At 49.1% G+C, this 22,295-nt stretch overlaps 1 long non-coding RNA gene across 1 annotated transcript; it reads left to right on the top strand.

Moving 5' to 3' along the window:
* Positions 1–5,323: 5,323 nt before the first annotated feature.
* On the top strand, positions 5,324–21,192 carry LOC139077307 (uncharacterized). The gene is made up of 3 exons (XR_011529707.1): positions 5,324–5,519; positions 10,497–10,737; positions 18,058–21,192. It is a non-coding gene; the product is annotated as an uncharacterized lncRNA (long non-coding RNA).
* Positions 21,193–22,295: the final 1,103 nt, after the last annotated feature.

The following is a 22,295-nucleotide window of genomic DNA, read 5'->3' as shown; positions in this document are numbered from 1 at the left end:
GGTGGACCTGTAAGCAAATATGCACGTTTTCTTTTCACCAGCCCGGAGGGAAACGCAGTGTTGGGCACCTCGCTTTATTCACTAAATTTATCTTAGAGCTGTTCCACATCGGTCCAGAGAAAGCCCTCAGTTCCTTCTTGCTGATGTGGGTGAATGTTCAGGCTGTCCCCAGCCTTCTGCTCTCACTAACACACACAGTTTTAGATGTAGCTAACTGCACAGGGGGTAGCAGAGGAGGAGTTGGATCTTCATTCCTGATGCTTATTTGTGACTGAAAGTGACAGTCCAAGCCTGCTCAGAAGCGAGGGGAGAGACAAGAAGACCTGCTGAGGGCCCATGGGCCATCTGCACCTGTCCATCCACTTACACCGTGAAAAGTCGTTCACGTTAAGAATGATTTTTCCAAGCAAGAGAATGGCTTACATTCAGACCCACTGTATTAGGGTTCTCCAGAGAAACAGAACTGATAGGATAGGGGAGAGAAAGAGAGACAGAGAGATGGGTTTACTGTAAGGAATTGGTTCATGCAATTACCGGGACCAGCAAATTCATAACCCGTGGGGCAGGCCAAGCGGCTATCAATTTCAGTTGATGTCGTGACTTGAGTCTGAAGTTAGTCTGGAGGCAGAATTCTTTCTTGTGGTGGGGACCTCAGTCTTTTCTCTTAGGCCTTCAACAGATTGGACGACGCCCACCCACATTATGGAGAGTAATCAGTTTTACTCTGAGTCTACTAATTTAAATGTTAATCACATCTAATAAATACCATCACAGCAACATCTTGACTGGCATTTGACCAAACAACTGGGTACCAAGTTGACACAAATTAACCATGACTCCTGTTTAACACCCAACTCTTCCACTTTGAGCGTTTGTCAGGGACCGGATGTGAGAGAGAGTGAGTTGCAGAGCAGATAAAGCTGGGGCACATGAAACAATCCCAGAGTATGAAGAAGTATAGTGTGGGATAAAGTGTGAGGTTCTGAACACAGCCTAGAAAAGTCCCCTCAAATGAAGTCCAGAGAGACGCTGGGAGTTCATGCCTAAAATTGGGACAAGCAGGCCCCTCTTCTATGGATTTCACTCATTTTTAAATAACATAAATCTTCAATAAAGTGGACAAGGATCAATAAAGCCTAATGGTAAGGAGAACACAAGTTCTCAATCAAGAACACAGTAGGACAGGGCTCCTTTCTCCCTGACCTGTGACTGTTCCTCCGTCTCAGCTTCTGGCGAACACTCCACACTTAACACATTTTCCCAGCTAGACTTGCAGTCACGCGTCTAAGTGCCAAACACTGTGTGATTTTAGAGGCTTCTTGTCCCACACAGATTCAAAAGGCCTTCCATCTTCTGTCTGCCAAGGGCTTTGCTCCACCCCAGGACGCAGTCATTTCCCTGCTGGTTTTCCTTGAGAAGAAAACAGACGCAGAGTATATTCATCCATCCATCCATCCAACCATTCATTCATGATATTACCAGCCCAAGTGGTGACAGGTAGAGGCTATGGCTGCAGGAGGAGACGTGAAATACTGTGCATCAGGAACAAAGGAAAGCATGCTCACCTGGGCAAAGATACAACCCAGATAGGTGTCTGGAGACCAGGCCCAGTTAAAGAAAGGGGCTGGCTTTCAGCAGATGGGCCTTGCAAGTCTGAATGAGGAGTCCCTCTCCTAAAACCGGGAGGACCCAGGTGGGGCTGAAATTTATGCAATGACAGAAGTCTTCCACAAGAAAGAGAAGACACAATTATAAACGTACTGTAAGGGCACCCCACACAGATGAGAGTCCTGGAAGCCCCCTTCATTCATTAGCTTCAGCAGATATCCACCAGTGTGTGCGGCCAAAAACGGATTAGGGAGGTAGTGGTGTATGTGCGAGGAGTGGCATCTGGGCCCAAACTTAAAGGGACCAGAATTCCCCGGGCTGGAGGAAGACACAGGAGAGGCAAGAGAGAGGCTGGGGCCATCCCGCAGAGCCCAGCTCAGCCCAGCTCATGCATCCTGGACCCTGTGCTGGCTCTACACAGGGTGTTCCAGTGGTTCCTCACCCCATTTCCTGCCTCCCCTAATACAATAATAATAATAGTAACAGTCATAATTAGTATTATAGCAGCTCACACTTATTGAGCACTTTCTACATGCCAGGCACTGTTCTAAGTACTTTATCCGTAGTTACTCGGTTCATTTTTATAACAACTCTATGAATAAAGCATCGTGACGTTCACCCCTATTTTAAAGATTAGAAAACCGAGCCAGACAGAGACCAAAGAAGGATTTGAACCCAGACAGGGTGGCTCCAAAGGCAAAGATCTTAACCACTAATAATAGTCACAGCTAAGATTGAGGTCGTGATCACCCTGTGCCAGCTGCTCTTCTAAGTGTTCACATGTATCAGCTCAACTAACCCTACAGGTGCTATTATTATCCCCACTTTACAGATGAGGCAACCAAAACACAGAGAGGTCAAGGCACTTGCCCAGAGCACACAGCTACGAAGCTGCAGAACAGGGACTTGAACCCAGGCAGTCTGATTCCAGAGGCCACATTCTTGTGCACTGATCTCTACCCCTGTGCCATGGCTGGATTTAAGGGTCATCTGAGAGCAGTGGCCATGGCTGACATTTCTCTGCATCATGTGTGGTTCCAACACCGCAGAATTTAACAAGCGCTCAATAAATAGTCAACGAATCTTCTTCTAAAATAACCCTTCCTGGTAGGCACAAAAATCACATTCCAAGTTTATTGTAGAAAATCTGGAAAATACAGCAAGGCTCCAGGAAGAAATGCAAGTCATCCTTGCTCTAGCAGGGATAACCACGGCTGACGTCTTGGTGTCTTTCCAGCCAGTGTTACAAAATAGGGAGCCCACTCCATGGCCTGTTTTGTAACCTCGTTTTTTCTCACTTATCAATACATCACAAACATTTTCCCATGTCCTGATACTTTCTTCTGCAACTTCCACAGAGGAGTAATCTGTGATTGCTCAAGTGTCCTGCTCAGGGTGCTGCCAGCGATGAACTAGAGTGTCCCCCACAAACAGTCCCTTCCCCAGAAGCTCCCCACAAACAGCCGCCTCCCACCAGCCTCTCCATCCCCGACACGCCCACCCTATCCACCTCACCCTCTTCTACCTCCTTGCATCTCTGGAAAGTTCATGCAATTTCCTCTGCCTTCCTTCTTAGACTCAGGGTCTCCTCCACTCCTGCCAAGGATGTGGCTCCATCCTTCTCAACACCCCATACATCAGCTATCCTGTTTTCCCCTCTCCCAGTCATGCCACGCTCTTCTCACACCCTCCCTCAGCCACGATCAAACTTCCCCATTCTGTGCCCCATTCCCACAGGACTTGCTAGAGACAATCCAATTCCATCAGTGAGCTGGCATTAGGCAATGTCTGTTGCAATGCACAGAGTGATGGGGAGACAATGCCAGCTAAGGTGCTGGAGGCTGCAGCGTGGGAGTCCCTCCCAGGGATGTAGGTGCATTTTGAGCAGGGGCCTTGGGAGCACAATGCCTTTACCTGAAATGAGTCTCTCCTGGTGTGATTTGAGGCTGCCAGACAGGGCCTGCGAGAGACATTTTGGTGCAGGGAGCTCTTTTGATGTACCTGAAACCCCAACGGGGAGGCGGAGGCCTAATCCGCCCCGAGGGTGGGGCGGCCTGGGCGCCTTGCCCCATTAGGACGGAATGAAAGGCTTTTGAAGGTGGTGGCTCAAGACAGGTGGCTTCTTGATTCTAGCCATGGTGTCTCAGCCAGGATGGGGGAAGGAGGGAAGCTGTGCAGACAGCCAGCAGGACGGGGGAAGCCTGGGTGGGGTGAACAGGGAGATGGGACTTCTTCCAGATTTGCTCTGGCTGACTGTGCTGTGTGGCCTCAAGCAGGTGCCTGGGTTTCTCTGGCATCATTGTCATAATAGCACCTACGCTACCTACCTCACAGGTTTGTGTAAGCATCAGACGAGATAAGTTCAGTAAAAGTGCTTTGGCAAGGGTAAACCCCAAAGTCAGGGGTGAGCCTCTCTGCCTCCTCCGTTTTTTTGGAAGGTGCTGACAGCAACTTCGTTTTAAAGGCACTTTCCCAATACAGACAAAGGAGGGTATGGGACTTGGTGCTCAGAGGGTCACGCCTGGATCCCCTTAGGTCTGGGCCACTTCCACCCCTTATCTCTCTGTCCCGAGAGCAGCTCAGATTTTATCAGTGGTATCTATTAGGGGTCCCAGACTGATCCATTTGCACAATGTGTGGGGGTGACCACTGTCCTGGATTGTCCGGGACTGTGGGGCTTCCCCGGACAAAGGAATTTCAGAGCTAAAACTAGGTCAGTTCTGGGCGCACCAGGGTAGCTGGTCGCTACAGGTGTACCTAGGGGTTGTGTGGTTCAGGTGTGGGTGTGTTTTGTCTGATGTGGTGTATACATGTCCAGTGTGCTGAGGTGTGGGTAGCTGTCTGATTATTCACGTTTGTGCACAGTGGGAGTGGTGTGGATCTGTTGGTACATTTGGGTTTTGTGCATTGGGTGTATGTTGCTGAGTGTGCGAAGATGTGATGTGCACACGGATTTGTAAGATGCACGTATGTGTGTAGGGCCTGGATAATGTGTTGGATTTAGTATGGTAGGGGTAATGCACACATGCCGTTTATGTGTGATGAATGTGTGTTTTTCCATTGGAGGTTTAGGTGTGTATTTTGTGTTTGGTGCAGTGTGGAATGTGTGTATGCCACTTCGGCAAGGAGGAAACAGTGCATTGTGGTGTGTGTGTGTGAAGTCTTATTCCAGGTGTGGGCAACTGGTGTAGTCTCTTGGCAAAATTCAGTGTTTCTAGCGTGTGCATGTGTAAGTGGTGCACTAATGTGTTTGGTGTGTTGTGGGATGCACCCCTGTCTTTGACGGGCAGAGTGAATGCCACACACATGCTCTGAGTTCATATATGCGTTAGGTGTGGGCTGAAACGTGCCTTTTGTGCGCAGGAGCATGTGTTGCGCTTTGCGCATGCTCGGAGCACGCTCCGTTCTGTGGTGCGTGGGTTTTGTTCGTAGCGAGGGAGGCGTGCGTCAGGTGCGGGCTAAGAGCGCAGTGTGTTGTTGTGTGTGGTGTCCAGGTGTGCGTGCTGCTCTCATGGGATGCACGGTGGGAGGTGGCAGGAGGTTAGTGACACGGTGAGGGTTCTCCGCGGTGGGCATGGGGTCGGGGTCCTGCCACCAAGACAAGCCGGGGCAGAACCTCGGCTTGTCACCACCTGCCCCGGACCGACCTGCGGGGCATTCTGGGAAGCGGGCCTCGCCCACCGCGGGGGCTGACAGGAGCGGAGGAGGCGGCGCTGGAAGTGGAGGGGTGCCCCGGGCGCGGCGTGGCTCATCGCTGCTCGCCTGCTGGGCTGGCGCTGTAAGAGCCCCTCCGTGGCTAAATTGTCCTGTTTAACGGCTCTGGTTGATCGAGCGCGGTGCCCTCCACGTGTATTTCCCCGTCTGATCCTCAGGGCCGGCCTCTGAGGGGAGTTCCTCTCCCCACCGCACAGGTGAGTTACCTGAGGCTCCCAGAGGTGAAGGAGCCCGCCCACCTGGGACCCTAACGCCCCAACTTGCTGCAGGTGAATTTCGGGCGAGAAAAACGCCGCAGAAAATGGAAGTCCCTGGATAGCGTGACCCCGAGTTTCTTCCAAAACCTGTGGAAAGGTGTTTGCCAAAGTCTCTCCTAAAACCCCTCTGAATTTCTCGCCAGTGATGGAAAGGGAGTTTAGGTTTAGTTCCAGGAAAACAAGGTTGGAAGAATGAAGATGTCACATAAGCTTGTACGGTATGACGTGATGCTTCCCAGAGGGTATGTAGTTGAATAGTAAAGAAGCTAATTGTGAGGCGGGTCCCTGGCCCAGTGGTTGGATTCCCGTGGCCATGTTGAGGCGGCGTCCCACATGCCACAACTAGAAAGACCCGTAACTAAAAATATACAACTATCTACTGGGGGGATTTGGGGAGAAAAAGAAAAAAAAAAAGGTTGGCAAGTTGTTAGCTCAGGTACCAATCTTAAAAAAAAAAAAAGATTGGCAACAGATGTTAGCTCAGGTGCCAGTCTAAAAAGAAAAAGCTAATTGTCCAAAATTATATTTAATACCCACTGTGGGGTGAAGGATTAACATCTCTTTAAACTTCGTCTAGTGGTATTTCAGATTTGCTTCTGGTGGGGTCTCCCTCCTCCTCTGCCTTCTCCTCCTCCTTCCTTCGATCTTCCTTCCTTCATTCCTTCCTCTTTCTTTCTTCTACCATATTTTCTTGTGTTTTTGATCCATTAGGTTGAATCATATGTAATTGCCCTTTATATAGATCAAAACTAGGCAGTTTGGTACGTTCAACCTAACACATTTTGGAAAGCTCTTTTATATTTTAGAAAGTGCAGGGGAATTGCTTATGTTTGATTAGAGTTGCAGAAGTCCTGAGAATTCTCGCTGATTGGAGCAGCTTGCTCTTATGTATCATGGCTGAAGAGGTGGCATATGGTGTGCTGGAGCCAGCTAGTACTGGCTCACCAGCTGATTGTGAAATATTCAAGAATTTTGCCAGCCAGTTGTTAAACCATTGGTAGTTTGAAATTGGTCATGGAGGGAGCATTCGCACCATGGAAACTGGCTTCCCTCCTTGCCCTCCTGGGATCCAATGAAGCAGCACACTACTGGTTGTTTGGCTCATCTTAGGCCAAGGGAAGTCACAGTGAAATCAGTTCCCCCAGAACCACATAGATCCCCAAATAGAAACCGAGACGGTGGGAAGAGTGGAATGGATGCTGAGGAGGCAACCAACAGGCTCAGCGGTTTGGGGAGAATACGTTGAAAACTTGAGGATGAGCTATTGCAGTTCATAATTATGGTTCATTTTAGTTAACAGTTATCAAGTATTTACCACGTGCCAAGCACTGTTTGAAGCACTTTATATGTGTTAACTCATTTGATCCCCAAAATGATCTTATGAGGTGGACATTAATATCCCCATTTTACAAAGAGAGAAACTGAGGCTCCAAGAGGCTAAGTAACTTAGCCAATGTTAGACAGATAGTAGGTGATAGAACTTGGCTTTGATGCCAGGACACATGCTCTTAACTACTATGCTACACTGCCTATCTTATATCTGTTAGGTTATGCTGCAGTAACAACCCCCAGATCTCAGTATCTGACAATAATAAAGGTTTATTCTGGCTCACGTTACATGTTTGCTGTGTGTCAGCTGTGGTTCTGCTTTGTATGTCTTGTCCTGGGACTCAGGTTGAAGGAGCAGCCCCTATCTTGCCTTTTCCCTGGCGAAAAGAGCAATTCTAATAACATGTGATGATTCTTAAGATTCACGCAATGTGTGGCATACATTACTTTTTGTCACACGCATTTGGTCAGAGCACATCATATGGCCAAGCTTGACTCAATGGGGACAAGTTTCCCCTCCCCCCAAGCATTGTAAGTCACATGGCAACCTGCTCAGTAGTGAATAATTGGGAGCTATTTTAGGTTAGGTTCCCCAGAAGTAGACCCTGAGTCAAGGATTTGTGGGTAAGTGATTAAGGAAGGAAGTGTTAAGGAAGTGTTCCTGGGAGAATCTGGAAAAAGAGAGGGAGGGGAAAACAGGGAAGAAGACAAAGCTAAGTGGGGGTGTAGTTTCAGGCAAAGTCCTGGGCTGAGCCTCCTCCTGCAGGGGGTTCTGGAGTGTAAATTATATCTCAGAGTCTATCCCAACTCCAGGCAGGGGAGCTAGGCTTTCATATTTCCACAGCTGTCAATCATTGGTTAAGCTCCCAGCAGACATAAGCAACGGAGCACTTTTGGCTTTCTGAACCTGGGCGAAGCAGCTCCGGGAGCCCTGAGCAGTCCTTCAGGAGAAGTCACAGGCGCATGGCTCTTAGAAACAAAATCACACTGAAGTCGGGAGAAGGAGCAGAAGCTGAAAAGAGATCTGAGAAGATGTGGGCAGAGCACCAATAATGTCCCCTAAAGGAGCATTAATGCTGTCTACCACGCTGCCTTTATGTTATGCTGTCTTATTTCAATATCAAAGTATGACATTATTTCTCCTATAGTTAGTGGCGTATCTTTGATGCCAGGCAGAGGGGCCAGAGTTTGCTCCTATTGGAACAACAGGCAATGGGGAGTCATTACAAGTTTTTCAGGAACCCCGTGGGATGAGCGCATGTGTCTACCACTGAAATCTTTCCAGGGTGAAGAAGGACGTGCACAGTACTGCAGTGCACTTCTGACATGAATCACCCAGAGTTAGCACAGCCTCCGCAGGAGAAGGGCGCAGCCCCCAACGAGACTGCCCTGTTCAGACACCAGCTGCAGGTTCAAGGGTCCCTGGGCCATCCTCACTTATAACCAATGGCTATAAATTCAGGGATTCCCATGACCCCCTCAGGTTCCATAGTTTGCTGGGATGAATTACAGAACTCAGGAAAGTGCTATACCTAGTGATTACAGTTTTGCTATAAAAGATACAATTCAGAACCAGCCAAAGGAAGAGACACGTAGGGTGAGGGTTGGGAGGATCCCAAACAGTACTCTCCATGCCCCTTCCGTGTGAAATCAGGACACACCACCTTCCCAGCACGTCCATGCATTCACCAAGCAGGAGGCTCACCTGAGCTTCCAGTGTCAGAGTTTTCACTGGGGCTTTGTTATACACACATGATTGATTGAACTCAATCTCCAGGCCCCTCCCCTCCCCAGAGGAAGTTGGGCTGAATAATGTGGCTCAGATCCCCAACCCTCTAATCACGTGACTGGTCTCTCTGCTGCAACCAGCTCCATCCTGAGTCCCTCATTAATGTAAACTCAGGTGGGGTCTGAGGGCCCCACCGTGATTAACAAGACACTCCTATCACTGGGGACAATCAGGAAGGGTTTAGAAGTTCCTTTCCAGGAACCCAGCACAAAGTCCTGACAAATTCTTTATTATACATGTATCATTGGATTGAAGAATCGTATTGAACCCTGAGCAGAATTTTTTTTTAATTCCGTGAGTAGACATATATGTAAGAGCAAATACAGCACACCAAAGGCAAAAAAAAAAAAATCTTAAATGCAACCTGGGCAATAAGACAGATAACCTACAAAGACAAAAATAGAGTAACAGCAGACTTATCTTCAACTGCACTAGAGACTAAAAGATAAAGGAATGGTATCTCCAAGAGAATTCTAAGGTAGGTTGCTCTTACTGAAAGGTAAAACATAAAATACTTATAGGATACTGTAGTAATATTTACCTGTCATCGTGAGGGAATGTTAATCTGTTATTGACGTCATCATTTAAAAGCCAAAACATTATTTTAATGTTTTCTGATGTGTATCATTGGAAAATATATCACCCATCCTTCCGTCTCAACCGAGGGTTCAGGTTCAACGTTAGTGTGCTCTTACAGCGCGAGACTCCCAGGGGTTCCTGAGGCCTGCCGGGCTGTGTGTCCCTGCATTAAATGACCCGCGCTGCTGTGCTTTGTGCTTCTCTTTGCTCTGTAATTCTGCCTCACTGCAGCAGCAGTTTTGTTGAGCCTTTTAATCTGTTGCTGCATTTAATATGTGTTTGTCTAAATATGGGTCAGCGCCTTTCTCCAGCTTCCTGACGTCTGTAGCTCACTAGTTATATATGGCAGATTGTATTTTCCAAAAAGGGCACCACAATATATCCCATCCAACATGCTCTCCTTACGATGTAATGTTGACACTCCACCCATCGTGTGTGCTTTCTCCCCTTGAATCTGAGTGGGTGCCTGATGCTGTGTGACTTCCAGGGTCATAAAAGGCTATACAGCTTCCACCAGTCCTGTAGGAATGCTTGTTCTTGGAACCTAATCACCATGCCATGAGGAAGGGGCAACACCACAGGGAGAGGCCACAGGTAGGTGTCTGGCAGACAGCCCCAGCTGAGGCCCCTCTCAGCAGCCAGCACCAGTCTCCCACCAGGGAATGAGTGAGTGCGTGAGTGAGTGAGTGAGCCATCAGCTGATCCCAGCCCCAGCCTTCGAGCTGCCCCGGCTGATGCCAAGTGGAGCAGAAACGAGCTGTCTCTGCCCAGATTATGGATTTATGAGCAAAAGAAATGATGGTGGTTTTAAGCCTCTAAGTTTGGGGTGGTATCATTCACAGCTATAGGCACCTGGAAAACTGCAGTCACTTCTTCCTCACCGCTTAACAGCTGCTCCGTGTGACGTGGTTGGAGCCCTTTGGGAGCTCTTAACCCAAAGGTGTCCTTTGCCAACTGTAAGGAAGTTCCAACCTTATAAATTATTTCAAGTTTCCTCCTGCTCTAGACAAAGCTGCTTTGGTTTCAAAAGAGAGAAGAAACTCATTCAAATTACCCCAGGAAAAGGGGGTTTAATGAAAGGATACAGAGGGCTCCTGGGACTCCAAGAACAGCAACGGCTGCACAGTGTGGCCTTGTGGGAACTGCAGCTGTTTTGTATGTATATTTGTAGCTTTCTGCCACTCTCTGGACATACCCTCTACTCTTTTCTCATTGCATAGGCTTGCTCGCGAGTTCAGAAAGGGATCCACACACTTTTCCCCACTTCCTACCGCTGCCACGCCACAGCCTTTATGATTCAAGTGCCACTACTGATTCAGCGCCCATCTGATTGAAACAGCTCCTCTTTGCTAAGCAAGGTCCCAGGAAGCACAAGTAGCTGGGCTCGTTACATCTGAGCTGACCTTGGTCAGGTGTCCATCTTCGAGTAATCATCTGGTCCCCTGGAGGGCAGGTTTTGAGGTAAGGAGTCCCCTCGAAGGGGTGTGGGTGGGGCATGCAGTGATTGACATCTCCAGAACACCTCCTCATCAAGGCTGCTAACTCCTCCTGGCCGGCAAATGAAAGCTGACATGGGCACAAGTGTAACCCCCGGATGTGGGCAGCACAGAATCAGGCACTGCCATCCCAGGGGAGGATCAGAAATGCGGAAGAGGAAGAGGAACCGTGTCTGGCAGCAGATGGTGGGACCTGCCAGCCTTGGTCAAGCTTGCAGGTAGCATTTCACCCCTGAAGGCTCCATGGTGTCCTACATACAGAGTCTCTGGAGTCCAACAGACTCTGAGTTCAAATTCCAGGTCAGCTCATTTAAAAGCTATGAGACCTCAGGTAAATTACCCTCTCTGAGCCTTGATTTCTTCATCTGTAAAATGGGGATAATAGTACCAGCCTTGCAGGGCAAGGGTGAGAATTAAATGAAATGACTCTGTTAAGTATTTATCACAGGGTCTGGCTCACTGCAGTCGTTCACTAAACGTGAACTCCCTTTCTTCTCTGACTTGGGAGTCGGAGTTCCCCCTTACAGGTTGTGAAATGTGCTGGGTCAAAGATCCTGTGACTGGGTCTGCCCCATGGCAGAGTCGTTAAGTTCTTGTGCTCCGCTTTGGAGGCCCAGGTTTCGCCAGTTCAGATCATCATGCCATGCTGTGGCGGCGTCCCACATAGAAGAACTGGAATGACTTACAACTAGGATATACAACTATGCTCTGGGGCTTTGGGAAGAAAAAAAAAAAAAGATCCTGTGACTGAAGGTCGAAAGGTTTCTCACCCAATGACTCACACCCTCAAATGAGTTCCCTGCCTCAGGGCTTTGCAAGGGTGAGACAAGCCTGGGTGGGTCCAGAGACGCCCTAATGGGGCTACCAGCCTCACCTTGTTTCGATTCCTAAAAATCTGGAAAACAAGAATTAGAGTGCAGATGGTTTGGAGTCATAACCAAGAAACGTACACATTAGAAATCAATGAATAGAAATGTACATTGCAGCAACGTTGAACCAGTGCTCCTGCACGCGCCCGCTGGCTTTAAGAACTCAGAGAAATTATTAAACGAGCGGGCAGATCTCAGTGCCCTGGCAACTCTAGCTCAGGCAGTTCTGCAGCTCTGTACGGTGGCAGTTACTGAATGTCGAGCATTGCATGTCAAATGCCCCCCACTGAAGCCCTGAGGCTGAGGGCAGGAGCACTGGATCAGGAGTCCCAGGCCTGGGGTCCATCCCAGCCTTGCTGCTGACTATCTCTGCGTCCTTGGACGAGTCTTTTTCCCTCTCCAAGCCTGGGTCTCCACGCCTATAAAATAGGAAGGTTGGACCAGATGATTTCCAAGAGGCCTCAAACTCAAGTAGGGCAGGGGCATCTTAGTGATTAAGACAAACCTTAGAGTTACCCAGACATCAGTTCAAATCCTGTCTCTTCCGCTGTTGGTGGTGTGACCCCGGGCAAGTTGTTTAACCTCTATACACCTCGGTTTCCTTATCTGTAAACTGGGGATAGTTATAGTGTAAGGGCGTTGTAAAGATTAAAAAAGATAAATCCGTCAGTGCATGTAACACAATGCCTTGCCTATAGTAAGTTCTCAGTGAATGTTAGGCATTATTGTTAGTGAACAGGGATGTAAAAAAGTATTTTTGAAAGCTCAGCTCCAATAATCATGTCGACCTCTGGGGCTCCCCAGGCCGGAGTCAGCGGGTTTCTGGAGCGTCAAAAGAGGAGCAGATGCCAGTTTGTACAACACAGTCATTGCTCTCCTTCAACTGACAAGTTTCCCCATTTTTGATGAAATTTTGGGGAGAAGGAGATGATTTTATAAATGTTTCAGCCTAGAGGACGTGACCATTACGGTTTCTGTAAGTCAGGTGGTGAGAACTCAGTACATGGTGCAGAGCAGTATTTCTCTAGCTTCCCTGGGAGGGAACTAAACACGGGTTCCCGGGTCCCGCCCCACATCTACTTGATGTGACTCTCCAAGGCAGGAGTGTGGAACCAGCCGTTTAACCACTGCCCCAGTTATTGCTTCTTGTCAGGGAAGTTTGGGAAACCCTGGCAGAGAAGGTGTGGCCACCCCGCAGGCCATTGTGGGGAAGAGAAAGGGGGCCAGGAGAAGCAGTAGGTTCTGTGTGTGAGAACTGACCCTTCCCCAAGGTGGCAGAGGGGGAGTGGGGAAGGGCCGGGAGAGGTGGCCCTGTTAATGAGGTGACTGAATATCTGTTAGCTGCATTTGAGGGGGAACAGACCAAGATGCCTAATTGGCAAGTTGTCCCCTCCCTTCCCAGCTCCCACTCCCTGAAGTGGGGCTCGTGAGACAGGTTAAAGCAGAAACAGGAAAAACTTAAAAAGAAACACTATCTTCTTTGTGCATCTGAGTGTTCTGGGAGGGAATTATTTCTCTCATTATGTCACATCATCATCATTGTCATCAAAATGTCACCTCATTGTCATCAAGAAGTCTTCAGCTGAAGGTGTCCAGCTCTGAAGCCTTAGGGTCTGGGTCTGGGTCACTCCGGAGCTAAGCCAGGTTTGGGCCCCTTTACGTCCAGGAAGCTGCCCCCGCCCCCCCCAGGAAGGAACCAGAAAGCGCTCTTCCAGTCTGGCTGGGAAATGGTTTGGGGGCAGGAGGCTGGCGATTACATCTTCCCCAAGGGGTCACACAGCCACCAAATTAGAGGGGGAACCCCCGTAGATGCATTCGGAAATCCCAGATCCCTGTGCTTCCCTGGCCTTGGCCTTCGGAGCTGCCCCTCTTGTCACACTGCTCCTGGGCTGAACGGTTCGTGTCCCTTCGGCTCTTCACCCTTTCTGAGTGGGATGTCCTTTTTTTCTTTTTTCTTTTCCTAGTCACTTCTCATTCTGCCCTGGGGCAGATGAAGAGCTCTAAAGTCCTGGACGTCTAATCCTTTGATTATTGTGGAAATAATAATAATAAACTCAGATTTGAATCATCATTTATATTTAAATTTTAAAAAGTTGAGGTAAAATACATACAACAGAAAATTTACCATTTTAGGGTAGACACTGCAGTGGCATTTAGTGCATTCCCAGTGTTGGGCAACCATCACCGTAGTTGAGTTCCTGAACGTTTCCATGACCTCAAAAGGAAACCCTGTGCCCACTAAGTGCTCACTCCCCATTTCTCCCTCCTCCCAGCGACTGGCAACCATCAATCTGCTTTTTGTCTCTGTAGATTTGCCTATTCTGGATATTTCATATAAATGGAATCATACACTATGTGGCCTTCTGTGTCTGGCTTCTTGCATTTAGCATAATGTTTTCAAGATTCAGCCACGTTGTCATGTGTCAGTACTTCATTACTTTTTAAGACTGAATAATATTCCATCATATTGATGTGCCACATTTTGTTTATCTATTCATCAGCTGACATCCTTTATATTTTTAAAGTGCTTTCATGTACGTTATGTCACCTGATCCTCACAAAAATTCTTGGAGGTAGTCAGGGCAGGCACTATTCGTTATTATGATGATTCTCCCCATTTTATAGATGAGACTGAGGCTCATAAAGGTGCACTCACTTGTTCAAGGTCCCAAAGCTGGTTAATGGCAGACCCAGAATCAGAACCCAGGTGTCTTGAGTTTGATGACCAAAACCTTTGTTGGGAGTTTGCTTTGTCATCCCTGGCAGTGTTCTTCCACTGAAGACCTGTGCTCACCGTGGCAAGGCAGGTGAGGACCAGCGAGGGTTCAACCCTTGGGCAGGCCAGATTCTAGACAGGCCTAATTTTGTCCATTGGTGAGGTCGGTCTCTGCCTACAGGCCTGGTCTTGCCAGGCCTCTGCTCAGACCTCCTTGAGGACTCCCCTTCCGTCTCTGCTTGAAGCACCCTCACCTTAGAATGCCGCAGGAGGCTGGAGCCCAGGGAGGGCTGGTTACCCTACATTCTCCCAGCACCAAACCCAGCAGTCCGGCTCCGTAAATGTTTGCCGACCAAGACATGGTAAGGGCCCAAGGGTGCTCTGATGTTGTGCTCGCTCTCCCCAGCAACATGTCCCCAGCAGCAGTCTCCCACCATCCAGAGCCACCCCTTGGGCCTTTTTACTGGGAATGCATAACAAGCAGTGAGGCAGCTCCAGCTCTCTGGCACCAAGCGGCAGGACTTTGGGGAGTGGAGTCCCATGCTGCAGCAGTGAGGCCTTCATTCCTGCTAAAATAACAACGAAACCACATAATGAAAAGTTTGCAAAGCTCAACAAAGCAACAAAAATGACCCATAATCTTACTACCCTAACACAACTGTTATTTTGAAGAACTCCCTTCCACTAGATTCCCTCCCTACCTTTCATCTTTCTTCCTGCTTTCCTTCCTTCCTTCCTCTGTCATGAAAGTAATACAGAATATTGTAATAGTTTTAAAATTACCTGTGGCTGGCCCCATGGCTGAGTGGTTAAGTTCGCACGCTTGGCTTCAGCAGCCCAGGGTTCGCCGGTTCAGATCCTGGATGTGGACGTACACACTGCTCGTCAAGCCATGCTGTGGTGGCATCCCACATAGAAGAACTAGAATGACTTACAACCATGCGTGGTGCTTTGGGGAGCAAAAAAAGGAGGAAGGTTGGCAACAGATGTTAGCTCAGGGACAATCTTCCTTGCCAAAAAATAATAATAAAAATGTTTTTAAATAAAATAAAAGTTACCTAATATCTTATACCCAGAGACAACTATTGCGAACATTTTGTGTATTTCCTTCCAATCTTTTTCATTACCTTGTTTTTATAATTGAGATTTTTTTTTTTTTAAAGATTGGCACCTGAGCTAACAACAGTTGCCAATCATTTTTTTCTGCTTTTTCTCCCCAGATCCCCCCAGTACAAAGTTGTATATTTCAGTTGTGAGTCCTTCTAGTTGTGGCATGTGGGACGCCGCCTCAGCGTGGCCTGATGAGTGGTACCATGTCCGCACCCAGGATCTGAACCAGCAACACCCCGGGTGCCACAGTGGAGCACGAGAACTTAACCACTCGGCCACAGGGCCAGCCCGCATAATTGAGATTTAACAGAGTATACAATTCCCCTAGTATTTTTGTATGTCACTGATTTTTTTCTAGTAATAAAAGCAATATATGTCTATTATAGAAATTTCTGGAAAAAATTACAAAAAAGGAGTAAAAGTTATCTAGAATATTCCTTCCACAGTTAGAAATTTTAACATGCATTTATTTTACATAGTTATAATCCTACTGCATAGTTTTTAATCTTTTTTCCCACATATAAGCATTTTCCCATGTTGCCTCATAGTCTTTATAATTAATTTTAGTTTTTAACCTTTAATAGATAACACATTTACATGGTACAGTATTTAAACGATTCGAAGGATATTCAGTGGAAAGATTTCTGCCCACCTTGTTCTCCATTTGCCCATTTTTCCTCCTACAGGACCCACTGTTACCTGTTTCTTGTGACTTCCTTCCTGAAGGACCTTTCTACGCATATCTAAACACATATGTGTATATTTAATTGTATTCCTTCCCAATCACCCTATTTTTTGGTTTTGAGGAAAATTAGCCCTGAACTAACATCCACCACTGATCCTCCTCTTTTTTTGCTGAGGAAGATTGGCCCTGAGCTAACATCCATGCCAGTCTTCCTACATTTTGTATATGGGACACCGCCACAGGATGGCTTGCTAAGCCGTGCATAGGTCCGTGCCCAGGATCTGAACCAGCAAACCCTAAGTTGCCCAATCGGAGCATGCAAACTTAACTGCTGCACCACCAGGCAGGCTACCCATCACCTTGTTTTTACACAAAGAATAATGAAATGCCACACTCTTCCTCACTTTCCTTTTTTTTTTAAATTGAGTTCATAATAGTTTATGTCATTGTGAAATTTCAGTTGTACATTATCTCTTGCCTGTCATCACATAGGTGCTCCCCTTCACCCCCTGTGCCCACCCCCCATCCCCCTTCCCCTGGTAACCACTGAACTGTTTTCTTTGTCCATGTGTTTGTTTATATTCCACATATGAGTGAAATCATCTGGTGTTTATCTTTCTCAGCCTGGCTTATTTCACTTAACATAATTCCCTCCAGGTCCTTCCATGTTATTGCAAATGGGATGATTCTGTCTTTTTTCATGGCTGAGTAGTATTCCATTGTGTATATACACCACATCTTCTTTATCCAGTCATCGCCTCACCTTCCTTTTTGACTCCACATGTATCTTAGAGGTCTTCCTATTCCTATTCAAAGAGAGCTTCCTCAGTCTTTCTTTCTATACCGCATAGGCTTCTGCTCTATATGGGTGTAGCATAACGAGTATTAGGCTAGGCTCTACAGATGAACATTTAAGTTGTTTCCAGTCTGTTGCAAACAATGCTAGTGACTAACGTTGCACATATACCATTGCAAGCATCCAGCTGTTGAATGAATGAACTGGGAGTGGAATTGCTGGGTCAACAAGTGCATGCATTTATCATTTTGCTTGATATGGCCGAACTGCTCTCTGTAGGCTAGCAGCAGCAGCAGACGATTGAACCCGGTGTCTAGCCTTCATTACTTTCCCCATCTTTTGTTATGCCTACATAACAGAGTTAGGACCAGCTTCAGGCCAAACCCAGTTTCCCTTCCTGGCCACTCAAATGTGCTGTGCAGGATACTGAAGGCCTGTGAGGTGACAGGCACTTGCTGGGTGCTGAGAAGCAAAGATGCCAGAGACCAGGTGCTGTCCTTGGGGGCTGGCCTGGGAGCTAGTAGGGGCTGAGGAGGAAGGGATATGTAAGAAGAGCCCCCGCCCTGCCCCCAGGCCCTAAGCTCCACAGGGGAGCAGCCGGGTCTGTTTTAGTTCTCCTTTCCCCAGCATCCCGCAGAGTGCAGGGTAGGTAGGCGGCAGCGCTCAGTATGCATTGTGCGGGTAAATGATAGAATATCGGATGTCTGGTGTGGAGGGGGCGACGGTGGGGGTGGGGGGAGGTGTGGAGCGGGCATCGGTTGGAGCAGGTTTCACAGAGCAGAGCGTTTGAGGGCCTCTTTTTGGAGGATTGGTTTCACCCAGTGAAATTCTGGACCTGAGGGGCTGAATGTTTGTTGGCCTCCTGACTCGCAAAGGACAGTTGTGTGAGGGGGGTGACAGTTAGGAATGATTTGGGGGTAAATCTGTGGGTGGGGTTAGGGGTCCCTCTGAGGAGCCCTGGACAATGGGCATCTCCAAAATAAGGCGGAAGTTCTCTGAGTTGAGACAAAGGAGGAAAAGGGAGGTGGTAGTGAGGACCACCAAAGAGAACATCCCCTGTCGTGCTGTCGTACTGGTGTCCGTCCGCCCCTCCCCCACCACCCCTCCAGGCTCAGAGTGCAGCTGCTGTGCAGAGGACAGCTCTCCTGCCCCGCCCAGCCCGGGGGCACCCTGTGCGGTCCAGAGGCCACGGCCTGCTGTGCAGGCTGCAGAAGGGATGCCCACCCCGGCCTCATCAACCAGATGCCGAACTCCAAAAGCTGTTCCGACGGCTCAGAAGCAGCGGCTGCATCTCCAGGAAGGCAGGTGCCCATTTCTCTCTTTGGGGAGGAAACCAGCACAGTTTCAGATCCTCTAGTTCATTTCCTAGAATTTTAGAAAGACAGAACAGTTAAAGATCTGACTCTTACAGAAAATCAAGTACCAGCCCGTCGCCCACCAGCCCACCGGTTTTACAGATGAGGAAACTGAGGCCTAGAGAGGAGAAAGGGACTGCCTGCGGTCACACAGACAATTAGAGGCACTGCGAGGTTTGGGAACAGAGGGCCCGACTCTGCATCCAGTGCTCTCTGCTCTGAACCAGGGCGTGGAGGTCATGATGGTGACCTAGATGTGGCTCTGGGGCCAGAGAGGGGAGAGCAGGGCAGGAGCTGGAGGCAGGGTCAGAGCCAGGGCAGGGTGGGGGCAGCTACCTACACCTGTCCCAGCTGCTGGGTCATAAATCCTCCAGGAATTCCAGATATTCCACTCACGTCTAAATTCCCTGCTTGGAAGCAAACTGGCCAGCGTGGGTTTCAGGGAGGCCTCGGCCCAGAGAAGAGACGCATGTCGTGGAGAGAAACGGCCTGACTAAGGGAGGGGTTGCCAGGCCACCAGGTTCAGGGGACCTCCATGGAGAGAGCTGTCCCAGCCCTGTCATCCCAGGGGCCCAGGGTGACTTCTAGCAGTGACTCAGCTAAGCAATGTTCAGCGGGCAATGTTCCTGGGAGCCCAGCCAGAGTGCGGAGGGGGGGCAGCAGGCCCAGACCCCGCCGTTTCCTGGACAAAGGGTGGGAGGTGCTCCTCTGGCCTCCTGGGACACTGACTCACCTTTGGAAGCTGCTTTGAGAGTTTACCAGAACTTGATTTTATCTGCATAAAATCCTTAGGAGAGTCCCACCATGGGATTTAGCCTCTAAAATTCCTTTCTAGATACCCCTGAGACCCTGGCCCACCCCCAGCCAGGGATCTCTGAGGGGTGAGGGGCACACACATTCCTTTCTCCTGAGGCGGAAGAAGACAAAAATAGTTCACGTACTAGAGCAGACAAACCTGAATTAAATGATGAAATAACAAAATGATGAAATAACAAACCCGCCTCTTACATCAATGAGTGGGTGCCTTCAGGTTCCTTGGCTCCTGGTAATCCTCGCAGCACCCCTGTGAGTAGGTTTTATAAGTCTCCTTTTACAGATAGGGAAACTGAGGCCCCGGGAAGTGGTGTCACTTTTTCCAGGACATAGGAAAGAACCCAAGGCCAGGGATCCATGGCTATTGGTCTGGACAAAGCGACGCCACCCGTTTCAGGCATCACCCTGAGGGCCCAGCTGCCACCCCCACCCTGCCCTAGGCCCCCCTCCCCAGGCCTCCTCTGGACAGCTGACTGGCTTTTCAATCACAAACCCATTCGAAGAGAAATTGAAAACCACTGGTAAGTCAGTATTTCTTCAGGCTTTGGGGATCGCACCTCTCAGTAAGAAATGCATCTACCACCACAGTGCAGTACCCAGACTCACAAACATAACTCATAGCACTTAGAATAATTTGTCATTATTTTATTTGTCTGCTTACAAATATGTAAAGCCAAACGCAAGTCTCATGGAATAATGGGTCCCCTCACTCCCTGAGACGCGCCCGGGCATCTTTTCTCTTCCGCTCTGTGTTGTTATTCTTGAAAGGTGCTCGTGTGACTCCCTAAATTGACTCCATGACTGAAGTTTGAGAGGCACCTCGGTGGATGGCAGCGGGGTCCCCACCCTTGTCGGCAGGTGGGCGGAGCCGGCAGTGAGCACAGGGCTCCGCGTGTGTGCCCCCTGTGCCTGGCATCGAACTGCGCCCTCCGGGCCCACAGGGAAAGACACAGCTGCCTGGAACTTGCCCTCCAGTCATTTATAAGCCGAGGAACAAGCCTTCTCACACACCAAACAAGGCTGACACAAAGTCAAGGCCGAAAGGATTGGCGCCTCTTAAGGACTGTATTTGTCTGCCCCGGCTGCCATGACAAAGTACCACAGACGGGGTGGTTCAAACAAGTTGACCTTCTCACAGCTCTGGAGGCTGGAGGTCCAAAATGGAGGTGCCAGAAGGCCTGATTTCTCCTGGCCCCCTCTCCTTGGAGTGCAGACAGCCGTGCCCTTGCTGCCTCTTCACATGGCCGTCCCTCTGTGCACGCGCCCTGGTGGCTCTCTCTGTGTTCTGATAGCCTCCTCTTCCCAGGACACCATTTTCACTGTGTCAGGGCCCACCCTAACGGCCTCATTTTAACTTACTTCCCTCTTTAAAGGCCCTCTCTCCAGATACAGTCACATTCTGGCACTGGGGGTTATGGCTTCAACATAGGAATCTGAGGGGACACAATTCAGTCCATAACAAGGACCTACTGTGTGTGCAGCACATTAGCTCGTCTTCACACCCACCCCTGCCGGGCGCTGTGGGCCTTACTCCTGTTTGAAAGACGGTGGAGTGGTGTTGGACCAGGCTGCAGTGGCTCTCGGTCCGCGGCTGACAGTAATGGCGCAGCATTCGAGGCCATGCTCTGCCCTCTGGCATGTCGCCTTTCGTGGGAGAAGCAGGTGGAGCCGGGCTGAGTCTTAAAAAGCCGTCCTTCGGATGAGTCGGGGGTGAGTGGGGCCGGAGGAGCCGGGGAGGCGGTGCCAGGGCAGGAGAGATGGAAGAAGAGGAGACAGCCTTCCAGGTAAGGGCGGGAGAGCTGCAGGGCCCTCCTGAGGACTCAGTCCAGCCCGCCCACTTCACTGGTGAGGAAACTGAGGCTCGGAGAGGAGGAAGCGATGCAACGCTCCACTTGGTGTATCTGCCTGTGAGTCTTGTCTTCTCTCTTCAAGGCCAGGCGGTGGCGTGGGTTTCTCTCTGCTCCCCATAGGGCCCAGCAGGCCCTTCAGAGAGGAGGCTCAGGTGTGGACAGGAGACAGCGGGAGGAAATGGGACAGTGGGGGTTCTCAACTTGACGCCCCGACGCCGAACAGTGTGTAAGTGTGTATCACACCTGAGGAAAAGCAAGCAATTGCTAATCACAGACACTCCTAGAGCATGAGGATGTGGATTATATAGACACACACACACTTTTTCCCTCCTTTTTAAGTTTTTCACAGAGAGAGACACCCTTCGGCCAGCATGGAGTCAGCATCAGAGGGTCTTTCTCCCTCTGGGCCCCTCTTCCCTGTTCTCCCGGCATGCCCTGGAATTCCCCAGATCCTCCCACGTTTCTTCAAGTGAGGTTTTTGCTGGACAAACCGATCTCTCTTTGACTGAAATCGATCACCTCTCCAAGTGTTATTTTGCTAAAAGACTTGCCCAGTGGTGTGCTGGCAAGTGCTGGACAACCAGCTCTCCAGGGGAAAAAAAGATTAGAGAGATCAATAACTTCTAAAGAACCAATAATAATAAAATTGTAGTAAAGTAACTAGGAACTGATGAGTTTTGAGTATATGCTACTTTTGTTTTTAATATAATTTGTGAGTTTGTGTCATGCATTCTCAGCGGGGGCGAAATTGGTTCTTGGTGGGGGACAAACCAATCTTACTCTCTGTATGTATAAAGCACAATTTACATCCAGTACATAAACGGACATACACTATGTCTGTGATATTAAAATTTCATGGGGAGAATGGTAGGAGATTAGGGGGAGAATGTCTGAAAGGGCTCCTTAGGGGGGAATAATGAACAAAGATTGAGAAATATTGGCGCATATAATTTAATTTCTAATGATGGCTATGTTGAACAACCAGCTCACAAAATACCTGAATATTTAACAGTGGGCTCTTGCGAGCCTGTGTGAGCTGGCCCCGCACACCCCCAGACCTGCCCACCTGGGGTGAGGTGGAGGGAACGAGGTGGAGGGGGGAGGGAGCAACCCCCTCTGCCACCCAAGCAGTACACCAGGCTAGTAAGAAAGATGTCGTGCGAGAGGTGTTGGGGGCAAAGAGGGTCTCTGGGGCCCCACAAATCAGTGGGAGCTGCCCCTCTGTCAGCCACTGAGTCCCTGCCCAAGACACTGGGTCCTGGCCATGTCATCCTCTCAGGTGATTCCCTGTCCTCCAATGGCCCCCAGGCCCAGTCAGCACGGCAGATG

The sequence above is a fragment of the Equus przewalskii genome, chromosome 19, assembly GCF_037783145.1.
Source record: "Equus przewalskii isolate Varuska chromosome 19, EquPr2, whole genome shotgun sequence".
NCBI classification, from domain to species: domain Eukaryota; kingdom Metazoa; phylum Chordata; class Mammalia; order Perissodactyla; family Equidae; genus Equus; species Equus przewalskii.
The sequence above is the reverse complement of the archived record's forward strand: the minus strand, read 5'-3'. Positions and strand labels throughout refer to the sequence as shown.